This window comes from Rhinatrema bivittatum, chromosome 3 (assembly GCF_901001135.1).
Source record: "Rhinatrema bivittatum chromosome 3, aRhiBiv1.1, whole genome shotgun sequence".
Taxonomy (NCBI): domain Eukaryota; kingdom Metazoa; phylum Chordata; class Amphibia; order Gymnophiona; family Rhinatrematidae; genus Rhinatrema; species Rhinatrema bivittatum.
This window is the reverse complement of record NC_042617.1, coordinates 345,556,055-345,576,159: the sequence shown is the minus strand read 5'-3', so window position 1 is coordinate 345,576,159 and position 20,105 is coordinate 345,556,055. Positions and strand designations below refer to the sequence as shown.

General features: G+C 44.1%; 1 protein-coding gene across 2 annotated transcripts in view; it reads left to right on the top strand.

Annotated features, from left to right (window-relative positions):
- KLHL32 (kelch like family member 32) overlaps positions 1 to 20,105 on the top strand; it is a 502,881-nt gene that overhangs the window by 368,266 nt on the left and 114,510 nt on the right. The gene's annotated exons all lie outside the window — the stretch shown is intronic.

Here is a 20,105-nt window from a genome sequence, read left to right as displayed (position 1 = left end):
CCACTGTTTAGTCATTACAATTTAGCCTGTTAACTGTAGCCACCTAAATTGTCTGGACGTTGCGCTGCTGTCTATTGACCTGAATGTGACAACTCTGGCATATGCTTCATTGAAATGTGTCCTTATAGGGTTGTAAATATGCAGTGTGCTATTTCCAAGAATATTACAATATATATGTATACACATTTTAAGTTGTTTTTATTTGAGAGGTTGTAATGATGTGTGATACATGGATACCTTTATAAAGTGTAGTTCGGTAGACTGCAGAGTACCCATTCAATAAGCCATGGACTGCAGCATTAGTCTGAAGATTCATTTTGAAATACAGGTTTTGCTCTGATCCTTGCCCTGTGGAAAATGCTTTTACAAAATTGCGCCTTTTTTTGCATGAGTATTTTATTAAGGCCGTCGTATGTGGGTAATTTGGATTATTCAAAACTATCTGTGTAAGCGCTTCCCTGATCAAATCCCAGCTTGGGAATGCTTCCTAAAGTTCATGGGTACTGAAGGGTACTTTTACCTGTGTCTAGAGAGGGCAATAATGAAAAAAACATTTATACGGATAAAACAGTGTTTCAGCCTCTTTAGTAAAAGGTCCCTATATCTGTTAGTTATAGTCAGTGCACACATGTGTAAATGCCATTGGTCTAATTTCTTTTTATTATTGCTTACTTCTTGTCTTAAAATAAAATTTGCTGAGTAAAGGTGGATCCTTTGACTTGCTGGTGTGAGCTTGCTCTGTGACTTCCCACTTGGGTCCTACTTAACTTACTGATAACAATAAATAAATAGTGGTTGCGGCAGGGAGAAAATGGAATATAGAATTCAGGATGTGCTGCTTCTGTAGCTCATTTCCTTATGTGCTTGGATTGGGAAATGTTATTGTCTTTTGATGAGAAGCAAAACTGTTTGATGACATCAGCTACAGAAAACATATATCCTGGACCCTGTGATCTATTTTTTAAGGGATTTATCAATTATAAAGGGAGGAGATATGGGGTTGAAAGCCCAGAGCAGCCACACTTAATCAAGCACCAGGGGGGAGGGGATTGGGGGCCAAAGCTGGTAGAATAGCACCAGGTTATAATTCTCTGTGACACTCGTCGCAACTTCAGCTGTTGACTATCCAGAGATGTAGCGTTATAGTGACTTGCTGCAACCAGAAGGACTGCCATGAATCCATCGGGGATGAACTTTCTGAAAAGCACAAAATGCAGGTTGGTGGTTGTCATGGTCTCATTACACTTGGCATTTTCTTGCAGTTTTATAAAATACTTTAGGTTGCAATGTATTGGAAAGATGTGGTACGACACTTTTCATTTCTTTCTGTCCAGCAGGTTTTCTTTCCAACAGGGCCGGGTGACTTCGGATGAACTTGCCTATCATGGTTGTCTTTTGTTTTTCCTCAAAATAATATTTCATGTTATCTAACCAACAGATGTTTGTAAAATCCTATCATATGTTCAGAAATAATAAAAATGTATTATTGTATTATTGTAGCCTGGTCTCTCGAGGAGGAAGGTAGCCAGAGCTGCAGCACTGTGAGAACTCAGATGCAAAATTTCTGGATGCTGGAAAGAATGACCACTTTCTTTGGCCATCTACCTGTGCTTTGTATTCCTGCGTAGTGGAGTTCCTGTTTCTCCCCCCCCCCCCCACCACATATCAGCTTGGGGGAGGGGAGTGTGTGTCCCGGGACTGGGTGCAGAAATATACAGTGGTGAGATTCACCATTCCTTGTGGTGTTGTGGCAGGCCTATCACAATGGTGTACAGCTGTGAGCCCAATAATGATGTCCAGCCATACACCATAGTAAGAAACAGTGCCATCCCTAGCCATGGTGCTGCCAGGAACGTTATAAAATTGTTATGCACGTTTTCGTCTGCCAGAGAAAAAAATGGAAGTATGGTAATGAATTATTATTATACATTTGTATAGAACTTTTATTGAAAACTCTGTAGGTTTTGATAAAAGACAGATCAAAAATGGGACATTGATTTTTTGAGTTTACTTTTAATTCAAGGGAGAGATTTTTTTTGTAGCCCCATTATACAGGGTGGCCCATGGAAACGTAGCCCACCTCCAATACCAGTGCATTGGAGTCAGGCTACTTTTCCATCGGCTACCCTGTATAATGAGTAGGAATTTGTCCTGGATGCTAGGATCTACAGCTGAAATCTTGCAAAAGTGTGGCGATATCTGTATTATTAGTTACACTAAACCTCAGGCTTAATGTCTGGTCTGAAAGAGGACATATTGCAGCACAATGTCCTTTAATATCACACTGTAGCAATTGCACTGAAATGGAAGAGGAAAGCAACATTACTTCCCATGGGACCTAGTGTCCTTGTGTGCCTCCCTCCCAAATACTGATATGAAGCTGAGTGGTCATGGTATGAGGATAACAGAAGGTTGACTCAGGCGTAATGTCAGGAAATATTTCTTCATGGAAAGAGTGGTGGATGCATGCAACAACCTTCTGTAGAAGTGCTGGAGGCAAAAAATATGCATGCCAAAATCATTGCTTTGACTAGGTTATTGGTACAATTTATGCTAAATTGCTCTTAGTGAGATTGATTCCAGTGGTATTATTGTGCACAACACTATTTTTTAGGAACAGAAAAAGCTATTATGTTTCTTAATTCATTTTTAAATCAGGGTAGTTAATCATTGGAGAAATATGATGTTCATCTAATTCCTCCCTGCTTGTTTTCGAGCTGTTAAAGTTTGTCAGTGTTTCTTTAAAAGCTGAAGAGATGGGCAAGGAGTCAGTAAAGCAAACTCCATGGATAACTCCAGGAGCAAAGAATTTGCTATTTTGTGAGAGGTGGAATTTGCATGCCTCCAGGTAAATTTAACACCATAACTTAATGTACAAGCTAGTGTAAGATACCAATACCCAAAGTCTAAGAAATTGCTCTGAAAAAAGTCATGCAGAGTCTCATAAAAGTATAAGTAAGTAAAAAGTTGGAACTTTTAACCTTTGTTAAAACTGTCATACATAGCACTGGTGCCTATTAAAAGGGATAGAACCACATCCATCAATGTAAGCAGAAAAACAATTAAAACAGGCACACGTTTCTATATTATCCTATATCATTTAAACAGATAGAAAGTGAAAGCAATCAGCTCTGTGGATTAATCTGGAAAGAGGAATGGAACATCTGTTTATATTGATGTAATAGACAGATAGACCAGGACAAAGAAGGAAAGGTGGAAAACCAGACCAGCACAGTCACAATTAAATGACTGTCCAAAATAAATTGTAATAATCCACAAGGAAGTGACAAACCAGATTTAATGGTGTGGATTATAAAGCACTATGGTTTGTCACTTCTTTGTAGAATATAAAAATTTATTTTGGAAAGTTTAAATTATTTTTGTTGGATAATGGCATACCCACGATTTAAATTTCCAAAATAAATTGGATACCATTCCTCTTTGACATTTAATTGTAATATATAGACCTCCATCACAGACAGAAGAAATGGATAGAGATTTAATGGAGAATATTCACAAAATTGCAATGAAAGGGGAGATGTTATTGCTAGGGAATTTCAATTTGCCAGATGTTGATTGGGACATCCCAGCTGCAGTGTATTCTAGAAGCAGGGAGATCTTGGATTTTCTGCAGGGAGAACTGTTCTGTCAGCTGGTAACTGAACCCAGATGGGAGGGGGCAATACTAGGCATGGTGCTTACCAATGGGGACAATATGTCCGATGTTGTAGTGGATGATCATCTGGAATCCAGTGATCACTGGAATGTCTGATTCAGTAGTAGGGCGCGGGAGATGATTCATTCAAAGGCGAGGGTTCTAGACTTCAGGAAAACTAATTTTCTCAAAATGGGGGAGTACATCAAGGAATCATTAGCTGGGTGGGAACATCTAGGGGAAGTAGAAGAGCAGTGGGCAAAACTAAAAGGAGATATAAGGGCAACTAATATTTTTATTAGAATTGTAAATAAACGGAAGAGGAAAAAGAGACTGCTACTGTTTTCTAAAGAAGCAGCTGAAAAGGTAAGAGAGAAAAGGTTAGCATTCACAAACTACAAGAGATCGCAGAAAGATGAAGACAGGCAACAATATCTGGAAAAGGTAAGAGAAGCTGGGAAAGTAGCCAGAAGTTCAAACATTCAAATGGAAGAAAAAATAGCAAAAACAGTAAAATGGGGTGGGAACAAGACTTTTTTAAAAATTTGTTAGTGATAGAAGGAGGTGCAAAAGTGTCATTGTGAGACTCAGAGGTGAAGGGGATTTACAGAGGCTGAAGAGGAAAAAGCAAAAGGGCCTAGAGCAGGGCCACATAAAATAAACATAAATAAGATTGTAAGTGAGGAAAACCTCAATCAATTTTTGGAACAGTGTATTCATGAGGAGCTAACTAAAAAAGACGGTAACTTTTAAACAGGTGCGTTCATCAGCCCGTGCCGAGGGATGTGACCATTTTCTAACACATGCGTATATGCGCGCATGCTATAAAATAGCCTGACCGCATGCACAATTGTAAGTGGACACGTGCCTATGTGCACAAATGCTGCTTCTACAGTGTAAGTAGGGGGATTTTAAAAGACACTTGCACTAATGCCATTACCAGTTCGTTCCCAGTTCATCCAGGTAAGGTATAGGACTTCCAAACCCCCTAGTTTAATAGCCTCCCTTCTCCCCTATTAGCCCCAACCCTTAAAATCCCACCGATCTATTTGTCTTTATTTTATAACTTGTACATCATCCATAGCAGAAGTTATGTGGCAGGGGATCCCGGTGCAGACCTGTGCATGTGAGTATTTATGCGCAGATTTCAATGTGAAATCATGGAATGCCCATGCCCTGCCCCTTTTTTAGAACTTTTCATTTGGGCGCTTAGTGGCAAGTATGTGCATACTCGGGCAGCTTTTAAAATCTGCTTGACATGCACTGGCCTGATTTGTGCGCATATCGCCCCGTTTTGGCGCATGCCAGGCTTTTAAAATTCACGATAATGTGAATAAAGTGATGGGATTGGATGGGATACATCCGAGGCTACTAACGGAACTTAGAGATGTCCTGGCAGCTCTGCTGGCTCACCTTTTCAATGCTTCTTTAGAGCCGGGAGTAGTTCTGGCGGCAGGTGGATGTGGTTTATATTCATAAAAGTGGAAATAAGGAGGATACTGGGAACTATGGATTGGTTAGTCAGACTTCTGTGGTGAGCAAATTAATGGAATTGCTGCTAAAACAGAGGATAGTGTAGTTTTTGGAATCCAATGGAGGCAGTATGGTTTTACCAGAGATAAATCTTGTCAGACGAACCTGATCAATTTCTTTGACTGGGTGACCAGAGAGTTGGATCAAGGGAGAGCGCTAGATGTAGTGTACTTTGATTTCAGTAAGGCCTTTGACACAGTTCCACATAGGAAACTACTTTTAAATAAATTGAACGCCCTTGGTATGAGACCTAGAGTGACTGACTGGATTAGAAACTGTAGGAGGCAACAAAGGATAGTGGTAAATGGAGTTTTCTTTGTGGAGGGGGATGTTACCAGCAGTATGCCTCAGGGTTTGGTTCTTGGACCAGTTCTTTTTAACATTTTTCTGAGCAATATAGCAGAAGGATTGTCAGGAAAGGTTTGTCTTTTTGCCAGTGATACCAAAATCTACAGGGTGGACAGCCAGGAAGGTGTGGAAAATATGAAGAAGGATCTAGTGAAGTTCAAGGAATGATCTAGGGTCTAACAGCTAAGATTTACTGCTAAAAAATGGATCATAATACATTTAGGATGCAAAAATCCAAGGGAGAGCTACAGTATTGAATGTGAAATTCTTCTAAGCATGAAGGAAGAGCGGGATCTGGGGGTCATTGTATCTGCTGATATTCCTCACCCTATGGCTGCATAGGATGAGGAATATCAGCAACAAAAGGGAAGTGATGTTGGTCCTCGTATTGGTCTCTGGTGAGACTTCACTTGGAATACTGTGTACAGTATATCAAAAGGATATAAGCAGGATGGAGTCAGTTCAGAGAGCAGCTACTAAAATTGTCAGTGGTTTTCATTCTAAAGCATATGGGGATAGACTTAAAGATCTAAACATTTATACCCTAGAGGAAAGGCAAGATAGGAGAGATATGATAGAGACATTTGTAACCTTTTTTCTTTGGAGGGGATTTCTCCAGTCCAAGGGCACAAAAAAATCAATTTATATAGCTGGAGCTGTCTTCCTCGCCACTTATCCCCTCCTGTTGGTTAAACCCCAGGGGTGAGTCCTTTCTATGGGGGTGGAAAAGCTGTTGTTTTTTGGCCAGGTGGGTGGTGTGCTTCCTTTATCAGTGTGTATCGGTGGTTTGCTTCCTTTATCAGTGTGTATCGGTTTAACTGAAGACTGGAGGAAGGCTAATGTAACCCCAATATTTAAAAAGGGTTCCATGGGCAATCCGGGAAAATACAAACCAGTTAGCCTGATTTCAGTGCCAGGAAAAATAGTGGAAAGTGTTCTAAAGATCAAAATCACAGAACATATAGAAAAACATGGTTTAATGGAACAAAGTCAGCATGGCTTTACCCAAGGCAAGTCTTGCCTCACAAATCTGCTTCACTTTTTTGAAGGAGTTAATAAACATGTCGATAAAGGTGAACCGGTAGATGTAATGTATTTGGATTTTCAGAAGGCGTTTGACAAAGTTCCTCATGAGAGGCTTCTAAGAAAAGTAAAAAGTCATGGGATAGGTGGTGATGTCCTTTTGTGGATTACAAACTGATTAAAAGACAAAAAAGAGAGAGTAGGATTAAATAGACAATTTTCTCAGTGGAGGGGGTGGGCAGTGGAGTGCCTCAGGGATCTGTACTGGGACCCATGCTTAAAAGTTATAAATGATCTGGAAAGAAATACGACGAGTGAGGTAATCAATTTGCAGATGATAGAAAATTATTCAGAGGAGTTAAATCACAGATTGTGATAAATTGCAGGAGGACCTTGTTAGACTGGAAAATTGGGCATCCAAATGGCAGATGAAATTTAATGTGGATAAGAACAAGGTGATGCATATAGGGAAAAATAACCTATGCTGTAGTTACACGATGTTAGGTTCCATATTAGGAGCTACCACCCAGGAAAGAGATCTAGGCTTCATAGTGGATAATACATTGAAATTGTCAGCTCAGTGTGCTGCAGCAGTCAATAAAGCAAACAGAATGTTAGGAATTATTAGGAAGGGAATGGTGAATAAAACGGAAAATGTCATAATGCCTCTGTATCGCTCCATGGTGACACCGCACCTTGAATACTGTGTACAATTCTGGTCGCGGCATCTCAAAAAAGATATAGTTGCGATGGAAAAGGTTCAGAGAAGGGTGACCAAAATAATCAAGGGGATGGAACAGCTCCCCTACGAGGAAAGACTAAAGAGGTTAGGGCTGTTCAGCTTGGAGAAGAGACAGCTGAGAGGGGATGTGATAGAGGTGTTTAAAATCATGAGAGGTCTAGAAGGGGTAAATGTGAATCAGTTATTTTGGATAATAGAAGGACTAGGGGGCACTCCATGAAGTTAGCATGTAGCACATGTAAAACTAATCGGAGAAAATTATTTTTCACTCAACACACAATTAAAGTCTGGAATTTGTTGCCAGAGGATATGGTTAGTGCAGTTAGTATAGCTGTGTTTAAAAAAGGTTTAGATACATTCTTGGAGAAGTCCATTACTTGCTATTAATCAAGTTGACTTAGAAAATAGCCACTGTTATTACTGGCATCAGTAGCATGGGATCTGCTTAGTGTTTGTGTACTTGCCTGGTTCTTGTGGCCTGGTTTGGCCTCTGTTGGAAACAGGATGCTGGGCTTGATGGACCCTTGGTCTGACCCAGCATGCAATTTCTTATGTTCTTGAAATGGTGCTGTGATAATGATTTTCTGAAACAAATGAAACAGGTTACAGGACTGTTTGTTCAAATAAAAACTTTTACTGATTGATTCAAAAGTTAATCAGTGACCACAGTGTAATAAATGAAAATACAGATGAAGGTCCTTTCATTCTGTGTACGTGCAGCTGACTCAGTTTCCTTGATGGGTTCCTAAGTCATCTTCACTGACTGTCTAGGAAACCCAAACTCTGGAAAGTCCTATTCTGAACATGTCCCCTTAGAGCACAAAATAGTCCTACTTGAGTCCTCGTTTGATCTGAAGTGTTTGCCCAGCCTGCCCCTGAGTCCCAGGAGATGAAGATTCTGTGTAGGGTCTTCCAATGTTTTCATTCACTTCTTTGTGACCATCCAGGGAGAAGGTCTGTCGATGCTAGGGATCAGGCACTTCTGCCCAGTCTGCAAGTGAGAGGAGGGTGACAAAACCTCTTAAAAAAAAAAGAGAAAAATATTTTACTCAACTGTCCTGAAAACTCTTCTGGCAGTGCTGCTGTCACTGCAGCCTTCTGTGGCCTAGCAGGAAGCTGACATCTTCAGTGTTTTGGCCTTCAGATATGGGGAATGGACATCTCCAAAAGAAACCAGGCTGCACTCCAAGAAAACAATTCTCTGCATAAAAGATCTTCTTAATTAAAGACTCTGTCGTCTTGAGGTAGTCTCTTAATAAGCACCACTGGGTGTTCAAACCGTGCAATTGCACAGGGTGGCACACCTGGGGGGGGTGGGGGGATGGGTAGCGTCGAGATCAGGGAGAGGCATGTTCTGCCACCGGTAGACCCAATTCCACGGAAGTGGAAGAAGCAGGAAGCTTGTATGGCCACCAGTAGACACCATTGCACTGGCGGCAGAAGAAGCAGGAGATTAGGGCAAAAGATGAAGGGTATCCTGCAGCTCCTCCTTATGTCTGGCCCCGCGATATTCAACACTCGTGGTGCTAGCACTTTCTGAATCCTCATCTTGCGATGTACGAGGATGTGCTAGCACCGTGAGTGTTGAATTATAGCAGGGCCAGCATGCAGGAAGAGCCGCAGAATGGCTGCTCTCCCCAAAGAAGAAGGTACAGGTTGGTAGCAGTAGCAGCGGAGGAGGAATGATCCATGAACCATGACTGCCTGGATTGCATGTGTGTGTGAGTGAATGGGAGGCTGCCTGTGATGGATATCTGTGTGAATGGGAGCCTGTCTGAGATGAGTGGGTGTGTAGATGAGACCCTGCCTAGGATGGATAGAGGTATGAATGGGAGCCTGCCTGGGTTGCATATATGTGTGTGTGTGTGTGTGTGTGTGTATGTATGTGTGAATGGGAACCTGTCTGGGATGGATGCATGTGTGTGATTGGGAGCCTGCCTGGGATGGGTGTATGTATGACTGGGAGCCTGCCTGAGATAGGTATGTGTTTCTTTTTATGTGAATGGGAGCCTGCCTGATATGGGTGTGTGTGTGTGTGTTTCTTTTTATGTGAATTGGGAGACTGCCTGGGATGGATCGGTGGGTGGGTGTGAATGAGAGCCTGCCTGAGATGGGTGGGGTATGCAGGTGTGCTTGTGGGCCCATACTTGCATGGGAGCCTTCATGGAATGGGCAGGGTGTGTGAATGTGTGTGAGAATGGGAGCCTGCCTGGGGTGTGTGAGAGAGATAGAGAGCTTTCCTGGGTTATGTGTGTGTGAGAGAGAGACAGAAACAGAGAGAATGAGAGCCACCTGAGTTGTATGTGTGTATTTGAGAGAGAAAAAATAGGGCTTGCAGGTGGAGCCCAACCTGACAGCAGGTGAAATGAAGAGGATGGCCCAGGGCTGCAGGCAGATCCCAACCAAAGAAGAGCTGGAGATGCCTGGGGGTTTGTCCGAAAGGGAGTGTATGTGTGACTGAGCGTGTGTGTATGTATATATTTAAGAGAGGAGAAAATTTGTGCATCCCACTTCCACTAATTGACAACAATCTCAGAGTGATTGGAAATCAAAAGTTTACAGGTATGGAGAGTGTGAATTTTTAAAATCCTTTTTAGTTTTATTTTTCAGGTGTTGTTTGATGTGTCTGCTGTTTTGAAATATTTTATTGGTGTTTAGGACATTTAAAAACACTTGTATATGAGTTTTAATTATTTGATCTTTTATTCATTAGCTGTTTTTAAAATGATATTAATAAATTTATACTATTATGATTATGTATTTATTTTATTTCTTTATTTTATTGTTTGATGTTTGAGGAATGGTGATGGTTCTACATTTTCATTGTTACACTGCATAGACTGTCTGGCTTCTTGCAGTTTCCAGTTCAGTTTTTGTCTGCACATTTATATTTCTATTTTATGGTTGCTCCGTTCTGTATTTGGTGAGGGTCTGTTTGTTCCGCATGTGTGACTAAAATTAGGTATACTCCTAATAGGACTTCTATTAGTGTATTTGGGCTTTTGGAGGAATCCCACACCCAACACACATCACAATAGGCCAAATACCATATGGGTTCCGTGTCTTTTTTGCACGGATTTCTGGTTGGCATCACAGCAGTGAATGTACATATAATGTAAGTGATATTTTTTACCTCAGAATACTGTACTTTGTTATTTTTCATGTAAAATGATATTATAAATGCATAACTCTTTAACTGTGTGTATTAAAGGGGGGGGGGGTCAATGTGCAAGGCTATAAGGTTCACCTAGGACACCTAATACCCTTGCACAAGCCATAGGTTCTGAGGGGGGAGGAGAGTGGTAGTGTAAGTTTTTAAAGTTTGTCTCACTGGAGGGAGCTGGGCTTTTTTTTTTTTTTTTTGTGAGCCCGGGAAAGAGAATGAATGAAGGGGGGGGCAGCAAAACAGCTAGCACCACCCTGAGTATTACTCAAAAGGATTTCCCTCCAAAAATGTACCATGTGAGGGAGTAGGCCTCACTCTAAAAGAACAAACTCTGAGAGATCCTCTCAACAAAATTCTAATGCAAATGCCACACCTCTCCCAACTCCTACTTATAGGACTCAGGCCACCATTAATGGAGCTGAAATGTGGTATTCCTGCAAGCTGGTTCATGGGCCATTAGGGACATCTAATGGCTAACGCAGAAAGGTGCCACACATTTAAATATCTCAAAGGTTTCCATGCACAGGAGGCGAGTCTCTTTCAATGGAAAGAATGCTCTTGAACCAGGGGTCATGGGATGAGGGTGAAAGGGTGTAGACTCAAGAATAATCTTAGGAAGTATTTCATTACAGAGAGGGTGTTAGATGTATGGAACAGCCTCCCGGTGGAGGTGGATGAGGCATAAAAAAGTATCTGAATTTAAGAAAGAATGGGATAAATTCAAGGGATTGATGGGAATTATAAAGCTAAATTAACTAGGTGGATGGGCAGACTAGATGGGCCATACAGTCGTTTTCTGCCATCATGTTTCTATGTGCACAGCAATTTTTAGAACTGAAATAGTGTGTTTGTTGGGGGGTGGGGGCAGTGTTCACTATGTAGTTATTAAAATGCTACAAGACAATACAACATAGAGGCTCCTAGTTTGCTGGGTTTTCCATAAATGTACAAATGCCTGGCATTTCACATTGAAGTGATCACTTTCCATGATGCATTCAGATTTGTTTTGTACCTCTAACGGAAGTGGACCCTTGAGCTGATATGGAGTTAGCGCTACCTGCAGCAAGGAGTCCTGCAGGTTCCTACTGTCGGCAGGCGGAGCTGGCTGATACAGGGGCCCAATCAGAGCTTCACCAATACTAGCCCTCATTCCCCTTAGGTTGAGCCCTCTGGTGCCGGGGCCAGCTAGGCTTAGGTGCAGGCTCCTGTAGAGGTGAAGATCTGAAGAAGTGAGGACGTGACAAGCCAACAATGAAAAGCGAGACAGGTCAGACCAGCAGCAAGCAACAGTGTCAGAGACAGGCAAGGGTTGGAAGCAGGGGGAATCCAGTCAGACTCAAGATCCAGGCAGAAAGTCAAGGCAGACAGAGTTCAATCAAGTCGATATCCAAGCAGTGGTCAGTGGCAGGTGGAGTTCAAGAGCAGTGACCGTGTCCAGGCTGAGGTAAAAACCAGAAATCTGTCTGCAGGGCAATAAAGGGCAGAGAGGATGATGGAGGGTGAGGAGGAGCGCAAACAGGAACAAAGAGATTAAAGACAAGGACCGAAGGTTACGCAGAGAACAGGACCTCAAGGAGATGAACCACAGGAACCAGGAAGAACTCAGGAATACCAGACAGAAGCAAAACCAGGAACCAGACCATGTAAAGGGAAAGCACTACTTCGAAGAAGCTGACCTATTGCCGAGGCCCGGAGCAACTGCAGAAGTGGCCTAATATTGGCCTATGCTGTGAGATCATTAAAAAGGGCTGTGGGGCCCCTCCCGCTGCGATCCCTTTAACTTCAGTGCAGAGACATGCACGTGCTAAGGAGGCCATGTCTTGAAAGCTGTGATGTTCAGCTGCAAGATAGTTGCTGGGGAGATCCTGCCACAAGCAGCAGCATGGCGCTTCAGAGAGGCCTCATCGCACCAGAACGTGGTGCTTTTAATGAGACTGGGGCAGAGGTAAGAGCAGCGGTCCTCGAGATTAGCCTGTGGACTGCCGAGTGTAACAGTATCATCCTCTTAAGCCCCCCTCCTGAGGCCTTGAGTCTCTGGGGTACCAGCCATGAAGAGTCATTCAGACCCTTATGGGTCCCTTGGTTCGAGAGAAAGGTTCCACAACCAAATGATTGGTTTTATCCCCTAGTTCATGCAATTCCAGGGACTGAACCTTTGCCCCAGGTGAAGGCATGGTCACCCCTGGGTTCCTTTGACAGAGAATAGACCCCACTATTGGGGTGAGGATAACTTTTCCCTTCACAGGATCCAGACAGGCAGGATCAAATAGAAGTGAAAATTTCCTTTCCCTCTCCTATTGCAGAAGGGCTTACAGGGTTTGTATTACTTAATCTTTCTTGGTAACTAATGATGTAAATCTTTTCATAGCCTGGTTGTGTTCCTTTTCCAGGTTTTTGTGTTCCAATCTGTCTTGAGCCAATTGGTCTTTCAGTTGTTCAAAAACTATCTTAAGAGTATTCTCCCGGAGGGAGCATGGGATGGTTGAGTTTCTCGAGACTCCCTACCAGGGGTGAGAAGGTTCAGAAGTGCGGCAGCCATGATCAGTGAGCTGTGGGGCTCCTCAGACCTCAAATAAGATCCTATACACCCTCGTCTCCAATAGGTGAGCTCCATCGTGGACCAGTCAAATTTTGGTTAGTGTTTCCACAGCCATGGTAGACCCAGGATGACTGGATTCACGGCTCTTGGAAGAACATGGAAGGCGATGAGTTTCGTATGTGCAGGTCCTACTCTTAGCATGAGCGGTAGAGTGGTATGAGTCACCAAACCAGGAAGGGGTTCTCCATGGAAGGAGGAAAGCGGCAAAGGTGGTGTCAAGGGAATTGTGGGAATTCAGTACCAATCAACAAGCTCCCGTTGCACAAAATTCCCCATGCGCCAGAATCCATCAAGGCCTGGGTGATGAAGCATATAGCGGGTTGTTCCAGGGAGGCAGACAACAGGAACTGGGGATATGGCGTAGCCAGGCTGAGGGTCACTTGCACTGGTTCCTCATGGCGTAGGACAGTTCCCTTTCTCTCTGGGCACTGGGCCAATAGGTGTTCAGAAGTTCCACAATAAAGGGAGAGGCCTAGTTGACAGTGTTGAGTCTTCTCTTCATTTGAGAGATGGGAATAGCCCAGTTACATGGGCTCCTCTGGTGAAACCCCCCACCCCCCCAATGGCTTGATGGTGTCAACTGTATAAGGAAGCGAGACTCTGGAGGAACTCTTTGGAGATGAGCGGATCTCTCAAGCTCGCTTCTGGAGCCATCTGTCCCAAGAGAGAAGGTACTCCCATTTTTCCCCTCATTTTCGCACATCGAGGACATCTCGCACTTGGTACACTACATCTGCTTCGGAAGACAGTGGTTGTGGTTCGGGCGACTTCTTGGAAAATCTGGATAATACCGAGGGCTGTAATAAAGATCATGAAAGATGTTGTGGATCTTGAGAGAAGGTGAAAGCCGGAGCTTGTAAGTGACTGAGCCCACCCGGTGGAGCATCGGAAAAGGGCCGATGTATCTGGGTGCGAAACGTGAAGATGGGAGTTTAAGGCAGATAAATCGGGTGCTCAATCACACCTTGTCTCCGGGTTTGAACTGAGGGCCTACACGATGATGGGCGTCAAAGATCTTTTTGGCCCTTTGGGTGGCTCTTTGAAGCATTTGTCGAGTGCTATTCCAGAGTTGGTGTAATTCTTGGGCGGAAGCCTGAGCCGCAGGAGAAGGGTCGGATAATGGTAATGAAAGTGGTAGAAGAGGTTGTCATCCATAAACTACCTGGAAAGGTGATGAACCAGTGGATGGAGGGATGAGAATTCAATGCAAACTCCGCCCAGGGAAGGAGGTCTGCCCAATCATTTTGCCGGAGGTTGACATAGGCCCGAAGGAACTGTTTGAGCATTCTATTGGTTCTCTTTGCCTGTCCATTGACCTGAGGGTGATATATGGATGTGAAGTCCAGAGAGACATTGAATTTCTTACAAAGGGACCTCCGGAAACGGGCTGTTACTGAACTCCACGGTCAGACATGATGTGTTTAGGAAGACCATGGAGCCGGAACACATGGCGGATGAATAGCTGAGCAAGTTGAGGGGCCGATGGAAGGCCAGGCTGAGCAACAAAGTGGGCCATTTTAGAAAAACAGTCCACAATGACCCAAATGGTGGTGTTGCCACAGAGAGTGGAAGTGGTTTTGGTAATGACATCAGGGAAGTAAGCTGGTTGCAAGCAGAAATGCATATTACATTGATTTAGAAATCCCCTGCACAACAGGGGGTTCCCAGAGAATCGAGGCGGTGCCGGTAAAGGAACCTTCGGCCGTGTAACTGGCATGGAGGCCGAGGTGTTGGTTCTGGGAGACAGCGTGGTCACGGCTGCTGTGGCGTCCAATTGATTACTTAAATTCTCTACTGCAGCCGCTAAGGTCTCCAGGATCTTTTGCTGTTCAATGATCTTTTGTGCCAGGCCAGGAATGACCTGAATTGCCAAGGCCTCCGCCGGGTCCATGGACTTGGCAAACTGTTAGGAATTGTGGACCCTTGGCCCGAGGTGGGGTTGTTGATATCTGAGGAGTTGAGCCCCACAGTCCTCACCGTCGGGAAGTGAGGCTGGCCGGGAACAGAGGCACATAGGAACTTCACCTGTGCCAACCCTTGCTCCCCGCAGGTTGAACCCTTGAATGCCGGGGCTGGCAGGACTTAGGAGTGCCCCTGTGTGGCTGGTATCAGTGAGGGTAGGCGAGTGAGTGCAGAGGGTGTCAGAGAGATAAAGCACAGTTTGAGATAGGAGCATTCTGGGAGGAATGAGGAGAACGTAACTTAGTGAGTGTGCAAGACCACTGCAGCTCTGAAGGGAATGGAGCCAAACCAGGTGGGAGTGGCCCTCAAGGAGAGGAGATGCTGATGTGGAGACACGAACCGTAGCCCGTAGGATAAGGGCGAGAGCGGGGATTCCGCTGTAGCAGGTGCCTGGAAAGTAGCAGTGCAGGGGTACTGCCTGGGACGGCAAGCTGGTGCCTAGGGCCTTCTGTCGTAGTGGTGCAGATGGGTGCCTCGAGGAGTGAGGCGCTGAGACAGTCTGGTGAAGTGCTACGTTGAGCCAGCTCCTGAAGAGGAAGGCACTGTAGCAAGGTTCTCAATGAGAAACGCCATGGAGGTTCCAAGCATCAGCGGGCACTCTGGTTGGGACTCAAAAGTAGAGTAGCACTGAGTCTGACCCCAAGGAGCGGGGGCTGCTGAGAGAAAGTCCAGGTAGCATTGAGCTGGGCCTGGCCCTGAGGAGCGGGAAGCGCTGGGAGAGAGTCCCCGATGGAGTAGCGCTGAGCCAGGGCCCGCAGAGAAGGAAGCACTGAAGCCTCTTTTTGAGGGAAGGGTAGAAAAATTGCCATCTATCCTTGTTGCGGGTACAGCCTTTTCTTTTCCCAGGCCTGTTGATAATTGTAAGAGCAAGGCCAGCTAAGAGTATATGGGGATAAAAAAAAACAAAACTCTAGAGGGAGCATTCAGAGAGAGAAGGAGGAAAAAACTCCACAACCTCTTCCCAGAGTCAAGCAACAAACGCACCTCATTCACATGTCTACAGCACTGCTGTAAATTAACCCTCCTTCAGCAAGAACCAAAACAAAAGGAAAAGAGACACAGACTTTGCACATTTATTTGACTTATTGAAACAGCAGAGTCTTTCAAACATCCAGAGCACTACTGCTAATTAACCCCTTCCTGATGGATCCAAAGCAAAGAAGAACAGGGCAGTCTTTTCACACTTGTCCGACTTGTTGAAACAGCAGTCCAGAACGCTGCTGCAAATTAACCTCTTTTTAACAAGGTCTAACCACCCCCCCCCCCCCCCCCAAAATGTATTTTAACAGAGCCAAACAGAGATTCCCCACACTTCTCACTGAACCCAGCTGAGATGCACACAAAAAGCGAAAATTCTCTGACAGCTTTGATATTTCCAAAGCTTAGGCTTCAGGTCTCAGACCTTAGGGCTCATCTTCCTTCCTATTCAGTCTGCAATATCCATAAGTTCAATATTTTCCTCTGTTTCTGTGGCTTGCTCCACTTCATCAGCTATGCTTATTCCCTGTGCTCTCCTCCTCCTGCCTCCTGCAACTGAGCCCCACCCCAATTAATGTCACCTAGGTTACTACTGGGAATCCTAGACTCAGCCCCCTCCTGGCTGGTTGCTTTCAGTTTAGGATCCCAGATCCCCTAAGTGAGCTAGGCCACCTGAGAAATGTAGTCTTAGGAGGGGTTAGGCATTTTCTGGAACTCCTAGCTTTTCCTCATGCCCTGCTGTACACTCCGGGGGTTTAATGTGGGTGTTAAATGTCACCTGAGTTGCTACCTCCTGTCTGTCCTGAACCTATTCATTACATATCCCCCCTTTAAAGACTTTAGGAGTCCTTCGTATCTTAGCTACCTTGACTTCTTGTCTAGAAGGGGTATCTGCAATCAGGTGTTCTTTTCCAGCCCTTTGTACTACATTGAAATCATATGCAGATACCATTGGGTGAGGCGGTTATTGGTATTCTTCATTTGTTGGAGCCATTTTAATGGGACTTGGTCTGTCACTAACCAGAAGCGACATCCTAGCAAATAGTAGTGGAGAGCTTCAAGGGCCCACTTAACCGCTAAGCACTCTGTCTCTTTTGTAGCATCATTACATTCATGGTCCAACAACTTTCAGCTTAGATACATAACTGGATTCTCTTTATTATCATGTTCTGGAGACAACATTGTGCCCAGCCCCATCCCAATGCATCTGTTGTAGAATCAATTCTCTCTGGAAATCTTATCCTTTATAGCACCAGATCCTGGCACAAGGCCTGTTTTAAATCTAGGAATGCCTTTTCTTTTTCTGTTCCCCACTGAACCCTGTTTGGCCTATCCTTTTTAAGTAGGTTTGTAAGCGTGCTAGCGTGGTCAGAGAAGTGGGGCTTAGAACAATAGTAATAACTGATAAGCCCTAGAAAGTCTGTTCATTTTGTTATTGACAGGGTGGGGATAATCCTTGATCCTAGCTATTTTATCTTGGACTGTCTTAATGACCCCGATCCACCATGTGCCCTAACTGCACCTCCCTTTCAGCTAAGGTACATTTTTTGGGGTTGGTCGTGAGTCCAGCCTTCATAGAGACTAATATAGCTTCCACTCTGGGAAGATGTGTCACCCAATTTGAGTGGATGATGACATCATTTAGGTAAGCCACCGCATAGAACAATGGCATAGAACAATGTCAGTTATCCTTTGGAAGATAGCAGCAGCTCCACGTAATCCAAATGGTATACATGTACACTGATATAATCCTTGGGTTGTGGCAAAGGCAGTCTTCTCTTTTGGTTCTGGTTCCAGAGGGATATGCCAGTAGCCTTATGTAAGGTCAAGGGTGGGAATGTATTGGGCCCAACCTAATCATTCTACCAGTTCCTCTATTCGGAGCATGAAATAGGCATCAAATTGTAAGATGGCATTGACGTGTCAGAAGTCAGTGTAGAACCTTACGGTTCTGTTAGCTTTTGGGACCAATACAATAGGACTAGACAAGAGCTAGAGGATTCCTCGATCACTCCCAAATGTAGCATTTCTGCTACCTATTGCTGGACTTCCTTCTGTTTTGCCACTGGTAGTCTACAGGGGCTTTGCTGGACCACTTTCCCAGGGAGGGTAATAATATCATGGGAAATTAGATGTGTATGTCCTGGATTTGGGGAGAAGGCATCCCTATTTCAGGAGACTATATTTTGGGTCAAGTGTCATTGTTCCCTAGAGAGTCCCACTGTTTTCCATTCTAACCTCACTCCCTTGGTGCATGTCCATGATTTGGAGGCCCATATCCACCTCCTCATCCTGGCTGGTGGTGACTGGAGTCTCTCTTTCCAGCCATGGCTTGAGCATATTTATATGATATGTTTGGGTGTGTACCTGGGTCTCAGTCTCACCCGGTAGTCCATGGGGCCCAGTTGTTTCATTACTGGTCTCCTCCATTTGGCCAATAATTTATTGGGAGAGGTGGATAGTAGAACCAGAAACTTGTTCTCTTCCTTAAAGTGCCATCCATGAGCCATACGGTCATAGTAGACACATTTTTCTTGGGGCCTCCTCAGGTAGTCTGCTGCCAACCTGCGCACTTGTTCTCTCCTGTTCTGAAGTTCGGTCAAGTAATATAAAGTGTCTGTTGACTCTGGAGGTTCCCCTTCTCAGTTCTCCCGTATTACATCTAAAGGCCCTTAGGGTTACCTCCCAAACATAAGCCCAAAGGGAGCAAAGCCCCTGGAGGTTCATGGAACTTCACATGATGCAAATAGCAGGAAGGGTATTAACAAGTCCCAGTCTTAAGGGATTCATGTAAGACATTACATATCATCTCGGTTTACATTATAACGGAAGAACAACGCATGTAAGAATGCGATTATATAGAACAGGGCATAGAACTTGGATAAGATAAAATGGGGGGCAACGAAAAAAATAACGAATTGAATAAAATGATTGAGCCAAGTCTAGTCTGGCTGAGGATCAAGGTACGTATTGGAATTAATTTAAGGTCCGGGTACACTGAGTAAGCTTGGCAAGATCGACTATAGAGTTGGGTTGCTAAATTATGGATAGTCTGAGTAGATAGTTTGGAAAGATTAGCTTGTTGACTGGTAACGGAGATGATGGAGATACGTCATTAATATAAATGGAATGCTTGTTCGAATAGCCAAGTTTTTAGTCTTTTTTTAAAAGTGATCGGGCATTGTTCCAACCGTAGTTCTGGAGGAAGAGAGTTCCATTGTGCAGGACCTGCTGTGGACATAGCTCGTTTACTTAGAGAGGTTTTGGAGTGTGGGACAAGAAGAGTGTCTCTATGTGCTGCTCTTATCAGTCTGGTGGGTAAATGTGGTCATAGTGGGATGTTTAGTTCCAGAGGAATGAGATTGTGGATGGTTTTGTGAATGATCGTTAGTGCTTTGTATATGATTCTGAACTTGATTGGGAGCCAATGTAGGTTCCTCAAGATAGGGGTAATATGGTCTCTTTTGTTGGTCTTAGTTAGAATCCTGGCTCAGGCGTTTTGTAGCATTTGAAGGGGTTTAATGGTGTTAGCTGGGAGTCCGAGTAAAAGAGAATTGCAGTAATCTGCATAGTTTGCAGTAATCTGCATAGATTTTAAGATCTTGTTGACATGTTTAATGAGACCGCCTGTTTGTGGGTGGTATGCAGATGTGTGTACATGCTTGATTCCAAAGGCATTCCAAAACTGGTGTAAAATGTGGCACATGAAGTTAATCCCCTGGTTGGTGAGGACTTCTTTTGGGAATCCGACCGCATTGAAGATCTTTATTAGCTCCCATGCAATTGTCTGGACAGTGGCCCTACAGAGGTGTATGGCCCACTGGTATCAAGTCGTATAATCTAGAATGACTAGAATATACTGGTAGCCATGTCTGCTCTTGTCTAAATTCTCCATTATATCTATGGCTATATGTGCCATAGGTTCCTCCACTATTGGTAAGAGAACCAGGGCGCTCAGGAAAGAACTTGGGGGGAGACCTGCTGACACTCAGGACATGACAAACAGAAGGCTCTTACGTCCCTGTAGATGCCTGGCCAGTAAAAATGCTGTTTTATGCGGACCAGTGTATTATGTATTCTCTGATAGCTAGCCAGGAGA